This window comes from Lactuca saligna, chromosome 1 (genome assembly GCF_052625555.1).
Source record: "Lactuca saligna cultivar CGN05327 chromosome 1, ASM5262555v1, whole genome shotgun sequence".
In the NCBI taxonomy this organism is placed as follows: Eukaryota; Viridiplantae; Streptophyta; class Magnoliopsida; order Asterales; family Asteraceae; genus Lactuca; species Lactuca saligna.
The window spans coordinates 100,663,744-100,678,540 of NC_136417.1; the positions used below are offsets into that span (position 1 = coordinate 100,663,744).

The following is a 14,797-nucleotide window of genomic DNA, read 5'->3' on the forward strand; positions in this document are numbered from 1 at the left end:
AGGTGCCGCCCCCGGTACGAAATCGATACGAAACTCTACCTACCTCTCGGGAGGCACACCCGGCAACTCCTTTGGGAAGACATCGGGGAACTCCCGCACAATCTGGACCTCATCAATTGAACATGATTTCCCAGCGGCCACTCGCGTGCCCATCACATAGGCCACAAACCCCCTATGTTGTAGACTCTGCCTCTCCCTAGCAGCCGAACAAAATGTTGACTCAGGACGGGTACCCTCGCCATACACCGTAAGTACTCCCTCACTAGGGTCTCGCATCGTCACTAATTGATGCTCGTAGTCTATAATATCTCCAAATTGGCTCAACCAATCCATGCCCACTATGATCCATACGTCCACCATCGCAATTGGGACTAGATCAATAGGGAACTCCACACCGAATATCTCAAGTCTAAATCCTCGAATCACCTCCGTGGCATACACCGCTCGCTCGTTAGCTATAGAAACTCGTAGAGGTCGACTCAATACCTCTCAACAAATACTGATATGATGACTAAAAGCTAATGATACAAAAGATCGACTCGCTCCCGAGTCAAATAGCACTAAAGCAGGCACAAAATTCACAAGAAAAGTACCTACGCATATCATAATATAAGCATAATATCTCAGACTAAAAATAAATAGAGTGAAGAATACATACCGGCCACAACGTCGGGTGTTTCGCGGACCTCCTCCACTATCAACTGGAAGGCTTGCTCGCGAGCCTTCGGCGCCTCGACCTTCGTTGGCTGAACCTCAGTAGCCCTAGAAGTCGGTGCAGATCCCAATGCTGATCCCTGATGTAGCTGAGGGCACTCGACCTTCCGATGGCCGGTCTGGTTGCAATAGAAGCAAACTAAAAATCCCTTGGGGCAATCCCTCGCGATATGCCCCTCCTTCCCGCACTTGTAACATACTCCCGCTCTGCATGTACCCTCGTGACTCTTGCCGCACTTCCCACAAGTGCGGCCCTTCACACTCCCAAATCTCGAATCAGCGGGCCTGTCCCGCTTGGCTGCGGGATGAGACTGTGTCAGCCGCCGATCCTTCCCCTAAGAGTCCGCCTACTCCCTAGCCTGAGTCTCCAGCTCTATCTCCCTATTCCGGGCAATTTCCTGGAGCTCGTAAAATGTTCGGTAAGTCGAGTTTGCCACGAACTCCTGAATATCTCTCCTCAACACACTTAGATATCGGCTCACGATAGCCTGCACGGTAGACACCTGCTCAGGGAAAAACATCGCCCTCTCATGAAACTTCTGCGTAATCACAGTAACTTAATTTGTACCCTACTTGAGGGTCAAAAACTCCTGAGCCATTCATTCCCTTTCCACAGGGAAAACGTACTCATCACGAAACATGGTAGTGAATCTTTCCCATGTCACCGCAGTAAGCTCAGTTGGGGTGAAATCTGCTGACACAAACTTCCACCAGTCCTTCGCCCCTAGGCGAAGCTGGTTCAGCACGAATCGCACTCTCAAATGCTCCGGACACGAACAAGTGTAAAAACATCCCTCAACATCTGCAATCCATCTCATAGCAGCAATCGGATCCTGTGTCCCATCGAACTCTGGTGGCTTCGTGTTGCTAAACTCCCGATACAGCAACGAATCACCCCCCTGCGGCCTGGTAGCCAGGACGGGTGTGGTGTCTGTTGGAACAACAGCATCAGTAAGAGCGGCGTACCGCTCATCAAAAGTCTCAATTAACGTGGTCTTGATAAACCCAAACATCTCCGGTATCTCAGCTCGTATGGCCGCAGCCACTTCCACATGAATCAACCGACAGATCTTATCGTCGCTGACACCGCTGCTCTCAGGTGTGTGTCGTGTCGCAACCATGATGCCTCTGAAATACAACATAAAAATATCAGAGACTCGATCGAGCATCCTTGCACTCGATAATGCAACCCTACTCGTCCCCCAGTATCCTAAGGATTCTTACTTGGACTGCTCTTTGATCTGGTGTCTTTAGTAGTACGGGCCCTATACTACCGACCACACCGCATCAGCATTAACCCCAAGTCCTCCTCCTTGGATCCCGGATCACAAGTACTCTACTCTCGCTCTACGTCGGCTACCCTCCGGTAGACCTCTCATAAGCTTCTCACTGCTACTTACTCACACTCAAGGCATTTCATAGCAGTAGTAATCTCCTAGGCTAAGGCATCATAAATCAGGCCACCCTAGTCCTAATATGAATACCTAGCCTACTCTAGAATGCATAGCATAACATATCATATCTCATAACACATAATGTAAGGGTATTTTAGGGATTCACCGTTCAGGCGCTGGCTAACCGTACACACTGCTCCGCTCTGGTATGTCTCAAAACCTTCTTCTCTTTTTAGAAAAATTAGTTTTTATTGTTGAAAATTTCTCAAATCCTCAGTTTGAGTTCAGATACACCCGAAGGTGCATCATAGTCCCTCAAACCACGAATCTGATACCAACTTGTAACGATGTAATTTTCAAAACAAATTTTTAATTTTTCAACAACCAAATTTTATATATACAACATTCTCAAAAAGTATTCCACAATAGTTATCAAATCAAAACATATCCCAAGATCATAAATCAAATCTCCTCTTTGTGTGTACGGGTCACGCCGGTCCCTTTCCACCATCCTCGCTAGTACCTGAAACACATAACACAACAACTGTAAGCATAAATGCTTAGTGAGTTCCCCAAAATACCTCATACAACACATACGCCACTCGAGGCTATGGTACGACCTTCTGGTCGATGTGTCTTAGCGGGACCCTCCAGTCTCGTAGCTCGTTGGACCCTCTGGTCCGGTCTTAACTCGTTGGGCCCTCTGACCCGGTCTGAATCGTTGGGCCCTCCGGTCCGGTCTATATCGTTGGACCCTCCGGTCCGGTCTATACAATCATAGAACATATATATATATATATATATATATATATATATATATATATATATATATATATATATATATATATATATATATATATATATATATATATATATACACACACATCACATAGAACATGAACTCATTCATAGCACATAATCTCATACATAGCACATAAGACCCTCCGGTCAACACATAAATACCACTCTAGGTAACGTATAGTGAGAAGACTCACCTCGTGTAACTCGGTAACTCAGAAATCTCGGACTCCGTGAAATAGGATCTAGCCTCCGCCTAATCATACGAAATGAACACTCGGCATCAACACATTTCCTAAGGCTAAACCATTCCCTCTCTTAGCATTCTCAAGAGGGTAAAAGACCATTTTACCCCTCTCATGGCTCAAATACCCTAAATTTGACCAAACCCTAAAAGTCAACAAAAGTCAACCCTATGGGTTACGCTGCGCGTACCAAACATGTGCGTTGGGCGTACCCGGTGCCTTCACAGAATCGGGGTGCGCCACCCCCTACGCTGCGCGTATAGAGATTACGCCCAGTGTAAATCCCGATTCAGCCATATTGAGTATTTTGTTCTTAAACGGTTAAGACAAGAACTCATATTCCAGATCTGACTTCTCTAAGGGTCCTTACTCCATAAATTTGAAACCTTTAAGCCTTGCATGGCTGTAAAGATCATCTATCACTCAAAACAAGTTTCCTCTTTCCATATTAAGACACTAACTCATGCATGACTCAATATCCACGACCAAAATTGGATTTTTATGAATCCTCAACACATATTACACAGGGAAAGGCCATATCTAGGCTTATGGAGACTCTTTGCACACAAAGTCTCCACCTTTGAACCATAAACCCTAAAATGGGTCCAAAAAGCAAAACTCTTGAAGGACAAGGAAAGCTTTGAGCTTTTTACCTCAAAAGGGATCTCCAACCACTGTAGAACTAGGATCTACTCTTGCTTTTCCACTTCTAGCTCCAATAATGGCTTCCTCTTCTCCTTCTTCACCTCAGAAAGGTACCTTCAATCTCAAGAACACACACACAAGCTAAAACACGGATTTATGCACTCTAAGGGTTCACTCAAGGGGGTATGGTGGCTGGGGCACAGGAATAAAAGTTCCTTTTATAATGCACAAGCCAAAAATTAGGGTTTTCCCCTAGGCACACTACGCCCAGCGTAACCCTGGGTACGCCCAGCGTACCCGGGCGAGTCCGCATCCAAAATAAGCACGTGAGTATGTGCGGCATTCGCTTCATTACGCCCAGCGTACTCACAAATCCAACATACAACTTTAAGGGACTCATATTGCCAACTCTCAAAATCGAAGGGTCAAAAAGCTTACCTGAATTTCGGGCAATTACAGGCAGGGATAAGATTGGCGCCTCGCACAATCTCTGTCTTAGTGTCTCGAACGTAGTCTGCTGCTCTGGCCCCCAACGAAAGACCATGGCCTTCCTTGTTAGCCTGGTCAGGGGCAAGGATATCTTGGAGAAATCCTGGATGAATCTCTGATAGTAGTCGACTAATCCTAGGAAACTCTGAATCTCAGATGGAGACTTCGGAACCTCCTACCTCATTGATGTGTGTAAATTCAACTAGTTTTATCCCTACTTTTTATTAATAATTTGAGCACACAAAGGTAGTGAACCTGTCTTTAAGTGGTATAGATTGATAAGTAAGGTATCGAACTCAGGGAACGGAAATTAAACTAATAGCTAATTTTAACTAAAACAAATAATAAAAGTAAATGGTTTTTCTCTAGTTTTGCAAGACTAGAAAGTTAAACAACTAAATTTAACTAATTAACTAAAACAACAACTATTCACCAAATTTGATGAAGATGTTTCTATTTAGGTTCAACCAATTCACTCCTATGGTTATTTAAGTTAAGGCAGATTAATTGCTATTGGTTACCAATGATAATAGTTAGGTTCATGTTCATTACTCCTAACCCTTAGACAATTAACTAATTTAAGCGTTGATCAAGTGTTTAAACTAATTAATTCCCTAGATTAATTATTTGGATTAAATAAGATTTGTAATGGTCAATTAAGTTATTAATTCAATTAACCTCTTGTTGATGGTTTCTCAACAAGCTCACACATTAATCTTCCTATTTTCATATTCATTACTTCCAAGCATATGTTTTAGCATTCACATAGACATATGAGGTTAACAATTAAGTGATGTTCATGCAACCTAATTGCCTTCCAATTAACAGAAAATAGTAGTGATTAACACATAAGGTTCTTTAACAAACTTGATTTAATAAATCACCAATAGACAATTAAACAAAATTCAATAATTAAACCATAGGAGTTCTTTGGTATTCCCCAAACAGAAACAAAAACGAGTTTAGCTCATAGTTGCAGTAGAAACAAGCATAAAAACAAAGTTTATGAAAGCAAACATGTTGAATTCCTAAGTCTAAGTGGTAGAATTAACCTAATTGCTTGAATTCTTCCAACTCTTGAAGCTTAGGGTTCTTCCACGCCTTCTGAACCTTTTAGTCGCAGTTAATCCTTTAAAATTCGCCAGGGGGTCTGTCCCATGTGATAAGGATTCGTCTTATAAAGATATCTCAAAACAGAGGGTACTCGGCGAGTAGCAGAATCAACTCGCCGAGTAGGTCAATACTTATCCGTCTTCAGATTAGCAGTCGTACATATCTTCTAGCATCTCATCGTGTACTCGCCGAGTAAGGTCGATGTACTCGCCGAGTATGTCTTTCTTAACACCCTTTAATCTTCTCTTGCTTTCCTTTTCTCCTTTTTGCCTCCAAGCATATCTTTTGGACTGAAAACACAATTCAAAGCATTTTAAGTACCTTTTGTCCAAATTATTCTCATAACTAACCAAAAATAACTAAGAATATATGTTAAATAATTAACTAATTATGCACATATCAAAATACCCCACACTTGACTTTTGCTTGCCCCCAAGCAAAACTATATTTTAAACACATTAAAATCACATTAATAACTCCAATCCTTCCCAGCCATTATGCCAAGACCGCAACGCATGCATTTGTGTCTAATTCCTAAAAACCCCCCATACTCCAAATACTCACAATCCTCATAAACATTCGCCCACTCACCCCGAACTATGCTCATTTTATGCAACCCTCCGAATCCATCCTCAGAAAACCTCTTTACCCTCAAGGTATTTTTAATTGAGCAACCCAAGCATACATAATCTAGATAATTACAATTTATGATACCACATTGGAGCTCTTTGGAATTCTTCACTTCTTTGACATTTGATCTTTAATTTCTTTGAATTCACCACCTTGTTGTTTGATTTTTGGTATCTTCAACCTTTTGAATTTCTTCGGAATTTTCGATCTTCATATTTGACATTTAACTTTGATGCTCCAAAAATTCTTCAAACTTTTTCTTGTAATTCTCTCTTTTTTTTTAACATGTAACTCACTTTTTTTTTCACTCAAAACCTACATGCTTAAGCAGGGGCGCTCAATCTCAACCTTTATTGGCTAATGATAAAAATCTTCCTGGATACATTTCAGGTTTAGGCTGCTAAACATATTGCATCCCTCAGGCTGAGCAGGGTCGTGTTTTTGTCTCATGATTTCACTGAAATAAGGAAGCCACAAATGCACTAGAACGTGTATAGGCTCAACTAAACATTTGGGTTCTCATGCAATTATTAATACAACTTTAATATGGAATCCTAATTTTTACCAAAATTTTCTAATTTAAGACCTAAGCATTTTAAATATTCAACAAATTTTAGCCTAAATTAAGATTCTAAGTGTTCTAAGATGTGACTAACCCCCTACCCCACACTTATTTTATGCAATGCCCTCATTGCATATTATAACAACTAAAAAAATGCAAATAGATAGAAAGTTGGAACAAACTCCCCTGGGGTAGCAGTCGCTAGGTTGACACTCTCGTCTTCAACTCCTTCTTCGAATGACTTTAACCATGGAAACAGCTCATCCATGGCACGGGTGTCATATGTCTCGTGTGGTTGATAGCTCGAAAACTCCAAGGAAAATTGGTTGTTGCACAAGTCTCCGTAGTAGTGCATAAAGAATGTATGAATGGCGCATAAACAATAACCAGAACGAATCAATAAATCCTCCTGCAGCAGGCTACTCGGTGAGTAGGCGAGTAAACTCGACGAGTAGGAGGTATCGGACAAGCAGATCGTGCAGAAACAGATGTACTCGCCGAGTAGTATTAGTGCACTCGGCGAGTAGAGCATATAATTCCAGAAGTTTTCTAAATGCTGGCTCTCTTTACTCTAGTGTTGTCATGCAAATATAAATGCACTCTCCAAGAACTCTCTAAACAGCAACACTTTAATAAACTCCCGATTAGTACGGACTCGATCCTAGGAACAAAACTCCATAAGCATTCCTAAAGGCTCTCACTCCTCGCTTGACCATTCCTAAATAGCATGCACCCTAGCTTCAATACCTGAAAAGAAAACTAACAGTAACACTAAAATTCAACCACTTCACCAAGTTCACAATTGTCTTTAAAACAAACATCACAAACAAACAAAACAAATAAAATCTTCATTCCTCCTCGTCCATCCCGGCTCCTCCAGCTCCACTTCCTCCTTCTCCACTCCTTCGTTGCATCCGTTCGTCCCAATTCATAATGTACGGATAACCGGGTCCCGGCCGCGGGGTAATGTGCATTTGTTGGAAAAGATAATCAAAGGATTGATTGGTGTAATTAACCCCTCGGCCAATATCATCCAAGTATTGTCGATACTCCACTTGGTTCCAACTCTCATTATCCTCCACCGGGATAACCGGTGGGTCATCCCGCACCCACTCACTCCTTTGCCTAACCCGCCTTCCCGGCTCCTCGGGAACCGCCGGCTCATCCTCATTTGGGATAGTAAAGGAATCACCAAATTTCTCCACTATCCGAGCCCTCCTATAAAGTGCAGTGTTAAACGGAGGAGGGTGGATGATCGTCAACGCTTGAGCTTGCGGCAAATCCAGGATCCCAAACGACTTCGCAAGCCGAGTAATGAACATTCCCCCATTTATCTTCGAGTTTATCTTCTCCTTAACCGCCCCCTCCGCAAGAAATTTGGCCATGCAATACGGGAGGTTGCAGAAGACGTCGGGAGTAATGATACTCCACAAGTAAAAAATATCAAGGGTGGGAACTTTGTCCCCATCCTTCCGCATGTTGATTGTGCTTGCAATGAACCGGTGAAGGAGTCGGTGGATCGGAGAACGGATATGACCTTCTTGAGCAGTAGAAGGTATGTAGACTCGGTTGGCAATTGTACTCCACCATGTCGATGCCTTCACTTCCTCGGGAAGTACTTTGTAGGTATTCTCCAAGAAGGCTTCAAAGTAATCCGTCATCACCATATCTTGATCGTAGATGCCCAACCGCCAGGAGAACTCAACCATGCTGCATTGACGCAGCTCCCCACCCAAAGAGAACGAGATCGTGTTTGGATTGTAAAACTCACTACCACCTCGGAATGAGATGCTAGCGAAGAACTCCCAGCACAACTCTGCGTATACTGGCTCTTGAATCTTGAACAATTGCAACCAACCATCACAAGTGATGTTGGCATAACCAAAATTACAATCTTTCACTAAATATGGGGTGAGTTCCTCTTCCAAGCCGACATTGCCCAACCATCCCCAATCCACTGCATTCGGTAGGTGGATTTCTTTCTGTCGAAGTGCTTCCAACCTGTTTAGCGCTCGAGTCTTGGAAGATTTGGAGGTAATTTGTTGAAAGGATAACCATGGCATATCACCATGGCTTCCCCCGCGTGATGATTGACCTCTTCTTGCCATTCTAACTGCATGCAATCACAGCAACAAATATCACCCAGCAATTAAAACAGAAAAAAATTATAGCCTGGCTGTGACCTACTCGCCGAGTACGCGAGCATACTCGCCGAGTACGATGAACACTCGGACAGATCGAACCCGGATCTGTGGAATTAGTGTAATAGTCTAATTTGTTCATAGGGGTTTGTGGTAATTATGTATCTAACCGTATGGCTTGAAGAATTTTTACCAAATGACATCTAATTCATGCTTAAATCAAAGCCCTAAAAATTGGGGGAAAAAATCTCCCAATCCGAAAATGTATACCAAATATGGAGGGATATGTGATAAAGATCGGACCTTTCATAAAATTAAAGAGCAAAGATGTTACCTTGATGGTTGAATCAAGAGAAAGAGAAAGGAAATTGACTAGATCTTGAAGAACTCTTGAGAGATGGCTGAAAGGAGATGCTCGGCGAGTGTGGGGGTTGAAATGTTGAATAAAAGTAGTTTTTACAGATTTGAATTTACTGAGTTTTAACCGTCTACTCGCCGAGTATAATGGATCTACTCGTCGAGTAGACACGCGTGTCATGCATTTTTGGCTGTACACGAACATTTACTCGCCGAGTATATCCGATGTACTCGCCGAGTAGATGTCTCAGGTTGAAAAATTTTAAGTTTTTGCCAATGCTACTTTGTGAATTTCTTTATTTTAGCCTTTCCACCCCACACTTTCAGTAGAGCTTGTCCTCAAGCACTTAGAGAAGTAGAATGAATGAAGAGAAATGAAAAAAAACAATACGAAAAATAAAGAAGGGGAAAGAAAATGCAAACGTGAAACTCGGGTTGCCTCCTGAGAAGCGCTTCTTTTGATGGAGTCATTAGCTGGACTCCGCCCCTTCTATGTCTTTACACTTCCGCACAGCAGGAGCTCCTCCATTCCTTCATTGCGGGGGACTCCTTCTTCATATTTCTTCACTCGATGGCCATTGACTTTAAAAGGCGTGCCATCTCTTGAGATCAATTCAATAGCCCCATGAGGAAACACCGTCTTGACCACAAATGGACCATCCCACCTTGATTTGAGTTTGCCCGAGAAAAGTTTTAGGCGGGAATTGAAGAGTAGTACTTTTTGGCCTTCATGGATGTCGTTGCTTTTGATTCTTTGGTCATGCCATCTCTTGGTCTTCTCCTTATAGAGCCACGAACTAGAATAGGCCTCATTTCGAAGTTCTTCAAGGGCATTCATTTGCATTAAACGGTTGGTCTTCAATTCTTCCAAGTCAAAGTTGCATCTTTTTAGCGCCCAATATGCCTTGTGCTCGATTTCAACCGGTAAATGGCATTGCTTTCCATAAACCAACCTATATGGTGTAGTACCAATAGGTGTTTTGAAAGCGGTACGAAACGCCCATAGCGCGTCATCCAATTTATCCGACCATTCCTTGCGATTGCTTCCCACCGACTTCTCCAAGATACGCTTCAAAGCTCGATTGGTGACTTCCGTTTGCCCACTCGTTTGCGGGTGATATGATGTGGAGAACTTATGGGTCACCCCATATTTCTTGAGCACCTTGTCCAATTGATCATTGGCAAAGTGTGTGCCACGGTCACTAATTAGGGCCTTTGGAACACCAAACCGGGAGAATAATCTTTTCAAGAACCGTACCACTACCCGTCCGTCATTTGTAGGTAAAGCCTGCGCCTCCGTCCATTTCGACACATAATCCACCGCCACGAGGATGTATTTGTTTCCTTTGGATGTGGGGAATGGCCCCATGAAGTCTATGCCCCACACGTCGAACACCTCGCACACTTGAATGCTATGTTGAGGCATTTCATTACGGGAGGAAATGTTTCCCACCCTTTGGCAAGCATCGCATTCTTTGACATATTGGGCTGCATCTTTGAAGATTGTCGGCCAATAGAACCCAATGTCAAAGATCTTCTTCGCGGTATAGTGTGCTCCATGATGTCCTCCCGTGGGCCCGCTATGGCAGTGCTCTAGTATTTTTCGACTCTCCTTTCCGAACACACATCTTCTTATAATTCCATCCGCGCAGCTTCGGAAGAGGTATGGATCGTCCCAAAAGTAATATTTGATCTCCGAGAAGAATTTCTTCTTTTGCTGACTACTATAATCCTTCGGGACGTAATTGGTAGCTAAATAGTTAGCTATATCCGCGAACCATGACTCCTCTCCCACAGACACCATAATGTATTCATCCGGAAAGTCATCTCCATCCTTATCGTCTTGCAATGCTGGGTTCTCGAGCCTAGATAAATGATCGGCCGCTACGTTCTCCATTCCTTTCTTATCTCGTATCTCTATATCGAATTCTTGAAGAAGCAGCACCCATCGTATTAGTCTTGGCTTGGCATCCTGTTTGGAAAACAAATACTTGATAGCCGAGTGGTCAGTAAAAACAGTGGTTTTAGATAAAACCAAATAAGGGCGAAATTTATCAAAAGCGTAAACTACGGCTAACAGTTCTTTTTCAGTAGTGGTATAATTCTCTTGGGCAGGATTCAAGGTCTTGCTTGCATAATAAATGGGTTGAAAATGCTTATCAACCCTTTGTCCAAGGACCGCTCCTAGTGCATAATCACTAGCATCACACATGATTTCGAAGGGTAAATTCCAATTTGGTGCTATAATGATTGGGGCATTAGTTAATTTTTCTTTTAAAAAGTCGAATGCCTCTAAACACTCTTTATTGAAATTAAAGGGTGCATCTTTTAATAATAATTGTGTTAGAGGTTTCGTAATTTTGGAAAAATCTTTAATAAAACGCCGGTAAAAACCTGCGTGTCCCAAAAAACTTCTAATGCCCTTCACATTAGTTGGTGGGGGTAATTTAGCAATGGTGTCTATCTTTGCCCGATCCACCTCAATTCCTTTTTTAGAGACTTTATGTCCCAATACAATACCCTCTTTGACCATGAAATGACACTTTTCCCAATTTAGGACCAAGTCAGTTTTCTCACATCTAGCAAGCATCGAGTCAAGATTTGTGAGGCAGTCATTAAAAGAAGATCCAAATACAGAGAAGTCATCCATAAAGACCTCCATGAATTTTTCCACCATATCGTGGAATATAGCGGTCATGCACCTTTGAAATGTCGCAGGTGCATTGCATAGTCCAAATGGCATGCGTCTATAGGCGAAGGTCCCACTGGGGCATGTAAAGGTGGTCTTTTCTTGGTCCATTGGGTCTATGGGTATTTGGAAATACCCGGAAAGCCCGTCTAAGAAGCAATAGTAGCTATGGCCCGAAAGTCTCTCTAACATCTGGTCTATGAAAGGAAGGGGGAAATGGTCTTTGCGAGTGGCATCGTTTAGCTTGCGATAATCGATGCACACTCGCCAACCGGTTACCGTTCGCGTTGGAATTAACTCGTTCGTCTCGTTGGTAATGACCGTCATTCCTCCTTTCTTGGGCACCACCTGAACCGGACTCACCCATGGGCTATCGGAGATGGAGTAGATGATTCCTGCATCCAAAAGCTTTACCACCTCCTTCTTGACGACTTCTTGCATGTTCGGGTTTAATCTTCTTTGATGTTGCACCACCGGCCTGGCTCCTTCTTCTAAGTTTATTTTGTGAGAGCAGTAGGATGGACTTATTCCCTTTATGTCGGAGATGCTCCATGCGATGGCTTTTTTCCTTTTCTTCAATACTCGTACAAGGTCTTCCTTTTCTGTCTTGGAGAGATCTGAGGCTATAATTACTGGCTTCTGATTTCCTTCTTCCAGAAAGGCGTATTCCAGATGGTTAGGCAGTGTTTTGAGCTCCAATTTAGTGTGCATAGTGGCGGACTCGCCGAGTGCAGGTATGGTACTCGGCGAGTTCATGGCGGCATTCACGACTGCTGACTTTTCTTCAGGTGTACTCGGCGAGTAGATCGGGTCTACTCGGCGAGTAGGGCTTTCAGCTTGGTTTTTGAGTTCTTCATACTCTGCTTCTTCCAACAGTCTTTCAATCTCTAATAAGTCTTTTTCTGGATCAAACACTTCTTCCAAAGCTGCAAACTTGCTGGAATCTTCAGGTATGTCTTCTTCCAATAACTCGTCAAGCATGTCGATTGAGAACGCCGTGTCGTCACTACTCCTTGAGTACTTCATGGCTTGGTCTACCCCGAATGTTACTGAGTCATTCCCAACTCGCAATGTGAGCTTTGAGTCTCTCATGTCTATGATGGCGCTAGCGGTGTTGAGGAAGGGTCTTCCAAGGATGATTGGTACTTGCGGATCCGCCTCCATGTCGAGAATGATGAAGTCAGCCGGGAAGACAAACTTGTCTACTTTCACTAATAGATCTTCACATATTCCTCTTGGGAAAGTAACCGTCTTATTTGCCAAATGAATTGCCATCCGAATTGGCCTTGGCTCCGGGAGGTCCAGCTTTTCGAAGAACGAGTATGGCATAAGGTTCACACTCGCTCCAGAATCAGCTAAAGCATGAATGGCAGCCAAGTTGCCAAATTGGCAAGGTAGAGTTAAGCTCCCCGGATCACCCTTCTTCTTTGGTAACTTGTTTAGCATGGCGGCGGAGCAATTCTCATTCAATACTACTTTCTGCACCTCTTCCATCTTTCTTCTATTAGTGAGGAGTTCCTTAAGGAACTTTGCATACTTGGGCATTTGCATGACGGCTTCGATGAAAGGAATGTTTATTTGAAGAGTTTTTATATGATCAAGGAACTTTTGATACTCCTCTTCCTGCTTCTCCTTCTTGGCTCGGGCTGGGTACGACATTGGAGGCTGGTATGGTTTCACGGGTGGCTGATCATTCGTTTTTTCAGATGTACTCGCCGAGTCCATCGGCCCTACTCGGCGAGTAGGGCTCTCAGATTGTGAATGTTGGTTCTCAGCTTGTGCTTCCGTTCCTTCCTTCTGTGAGTCCTTATTCGCTTCATTACGAATAGGGGCCAGGGGAGTAATAACCTTCCCACTTCTTGTGGTAATAATGTTCACTTGCGCGCCTCGTGGGTTGTTCTCGGTTTTGCTAGGAAGCTCACCTGGTGACCTTTGGTTTAGTTGTTGAGCGAGTTGCCCAAGCTGAGTTTCTATATTATGGATGGATGCTTGCTGGTTCCTGAGCATTGTTCTTGTTTCTTGGATAGCAGCATCGTGGTCACTGTGTCTTTTCTCGGAGGCAGCCACAAATTTAGTTAGCATCTCTTCCAAGCTTGGCTTCTTCTCTTGCACCGGCTCCTCTTTTTGGTAGAATCCTCTCCCTTTTTGCCTATACTTCTCCTCCTTGGCCTTCTTGTACTCTTCGTAAGGCAGCCACTCCTTCTTTTGTTTTCGCCAGTCTTCATCATACCGGTCACCGCTCGAATAGCATGCTTGTGCCTTTTTGTTGCCGTGCTCATCCAAATCACAATCTCTAGTGAGGTGAGGTCCATTGCAATTCTTGCAACCCACCCGTATGGCATGGATAGTTTGATCCATTTTGTCCATTCTTCTATCCATGGTTTTTAACATGGCCATGACCGCGGATAAATCTTCAGTAGCAGCGTACGCGGCTCCCCTCGTGACATCATTCCTTGGGTTGTGGTATTCTCTAGAGTGTTTAGAGAATTCTTCAATTAATTCTTTGATCACCGGGGGTGGCTTCTTTGTAAGTGGGCCTTGTGAGTCTAGCAGCTGCCGGGTCGTGACATTGACTCCATCATAAAAGATGGAAACTTCTTGTTGGCTATTTAGATCATGGTGTGGGCAATTTCGTAGCAGACTTTTGTACCTCTCCCATGCTTCATATAACGACTCTCCAGCTTGTTGTTCAAAATTTGCAATGGCCTTCTTGAGCTTGGCTATCTTTGATGGTGGGCAAAAGTGATCTATAAATTCTTCCTTCATTCTGGCCCAAGTAGTGACTGACCCGGGAGGAAGTGATTTGAGCCAGTCTTTAGCAGCACCCTTGAAGGTTACCGGAAGCATCCGAAGCAGCTGAGTTTCGCGGGTGACATTTGGAATGTTGAAGTAATCAGCAACATCATTTACTTCATCCAAATGTTTGTAGGCATCTTCATGATCTTTCCCGTAGAAAGGTATCTCCTTGAGTGAAGCTAGGATATGACCTTTTAGCTCAAAGGTGGCAGTTGTGGGAATTG

General features: G+C 43.3%; 1 non-coding gene across 1 annotated transcript; it reads left to right on the forward strand.

Moving 5' to 3' along the window:
- Positions 1-14,388: 14,388 nt before the first annotated feature.
- On the forward strand, positions 14,389-14,495 carry LOC145027940 (small nucleolar RNA R71). Its single transcript, XR_013675701.1, has one exon. It is a non-coding gene; the product is annotated as a small nucleolar RNA R71 (small nucleolar RNA).
- Positions 14,496-14,797: the final 302 nt, after the last annotated feature.